Genomic DNA, 2,459 nt, shown 5'->3' on the forward strand with positions numbered 1-2,459 from the left:
CTCATCTGTCCATCTCCTCATTTCAATGTCATGCTGTCACTGTCACATGTCCACTCAAGCTTAACATTGTTGTCATCTATCACCCACAAGTTGCCGTTGGAGTTCCTTAATGAGCTTGACACCTTGATAAGCACACTTCCTGACGATGGCTCATCGTACTGGGCAACGTCTGCCTCCTAACATCTGCCTTTCATAAATCTTCATTCTTTGCCCCTTTTTAGACCTCACCCTTTCCCTGTCCCCTCCTACTCACAACGCAGGCAATAGGTTTGGCCTCATCTTTACTAGAGGCTGTTCGCCTACTAATCTCACTGCAACCCCCCCCCCCCCCCCAGGTCTCTGATCACTCAATTCTTTATTTTTCTCTCCATCTCTCCACCAACCCTACCCACTCAGCCCCTACCCAAATGGTCATGAGCCTTTGCAAACTTTGCTCTTTCTCTCCCACTACTCTCTCCTTCTATGCTATCATCTCTCCCTTCTGCTAAATACTTCTCTCTCCTGTCTATTGATTCTGCCTCTTCGACCCTACTCTCTTCCCTTTTCGCATCCTATGACTCACACTGTCCCCTTTCCTCCCAACCGGCTCAGCCGTCCCCTCCTTCATCCCCTTGGCGGTTTTCCTATTTTGTTGCATTACAACCTGTAATTTAAATGGATTTGTATTTGTATTTCATGTAATGGACATACACAAAATAGTCCAAATGTTTGAAATGGAAAAAAAGTCACAATTAGTTAGTTGACAGACAGGTGGACTCAGTATGTGTGTGTGTGTGTGTGTGTGTGTGTGTGTGTGTGTGTGTGTGTGTGTGTGTGTGTGTGTGTGTGTATATATATATATATATATATATATATATATATATATATATATATATATATACACCTGTTCTGAAAGGCCTCAGAGTCTGCAACACCATTAAGCAAGGGACCAAGCAAGCGGCACCATGACCAAGCAAGCGGCACCATGATGACCAAGGAGCTCTCCAAACAGGTCAGGGACAAAGTTGTAAAGAAGTACAGATCAGGGTTTGGTTATAAAAAAATATCAGAAACTTCGAACATCCCACAGAGCACCATTAAATCCATTATAAAAAATAGAAAGAATATGGCACCACAACAAACCTGCCAAGAGAGTGCCACCCACCAAAACTCACAGACCAGGCAAGGAGGGCATTAATCAGAGAGGCAACAAAGATAATGCTGAAGGAGCTAAGGGGACTTATTAGTCAACTTAATGCATCCAACTGAAATGTGTCTTCCACATTTAACCCAACCCCTCTGAATTAGAGAGGTGCAGGGGGCTGCCATAATCAACATCCACAGCACCCAGGGAACAGTGGGTTAACTGCCTTGCTCAGGGGTAGAACAACAGATTTTGACCTTGTCAGCTCAGGGATTCGAACTTGCAACCTTGCGGTTACTAGCCCAACACTCTAACCACTAGGCTACCTGCCTCCCTAGCTGCAAAGCTCCACAGCAGAGATTGGAGTATCTGTCCATAGGACCACTTTAAGCCGTACACTCCACAGAGCGGGGATATACGGAAGAGTGTAAATAAATAAGCAAACATGTTTGGTGTTTGCCTAAAGGCATGTGGGAGACTCCCCAAACATATGGAAGAAGGTACTCTGGTCAGATGAGACTAAAATTGAGCTTTTTGGCCATCAAGGAAAACGCTATGTCTGGCGCAAACCCAACACCTCTCATCACCCTGAGAACACCATCCCCACAGTGAAGCATGCTGTGGGGATGTTTTTCATTGGCAGGGACTGGGAAACTGGTCAGAATTGGCCATAAGCATACTCTAAGCATACTGCTAAAGCAACACTCTAGTGGTTTAAGGGGAAACATTTAAATGTATTGGAATGGCCTAGTTAAAGCCCAGACCTCAATCCAATTGAGAATCTGTGGTATGACTTAAAGATTGCTGTACATCAGCAGAACCCATCCAACTTGAAGGAGCTAGAGCAGTTTTGCCTTGAAGAATGGGCAAAAATCCCAATGGCTAGATGTGCCAAGCTTACAGAGACATACCCCAAGAGACTTGCAGCTGTAATTGCTGCAAAAGGTACAATGTATTGACTTTCTGGGGGTGAATAGTTATGCACGCTCAAGTTTTCAGTTTTATGTCTTATTTCTTGTTTGTTTCACAACAAGAAATATTTTGCATCTTCAAAGTGGTAGGCATGTTGTGTAAATCAAATGATACAAACCCCCAAAAAATCTATTTTAATTCCAGGTTGTAAGGCAACAAAATTGGAAAAATGCCAAGGGCAGTGAATACTTTGGCAAGCCACTGTATCACTCTACATTTCAAGCTTTTGCTTGTAGCCCTAGGAAACAATTTTCCACCTCTTTAATCCTCCACCCCCTCACCCTCCCTCTCTGTGGACAACTTTGTCAACCACTTTGAAAAGAAGGTTGATGACATTCGCTCCTCATTCAGCCTTTTTGAGTCT

Source organism: Salmo trutta, chromosome 35 (assembly GCF_901001165.1).
Source record: "Salmo trutta chromosome 35, fSalTru1.1, whole genome shotgun sequence".
Classification (NCBI taxonomy): Eukaryota; Metazoa; Chordata; class Actinopteri; order Salmoniformes; family Salmonidae; genus Salmo; species Salmo trutta.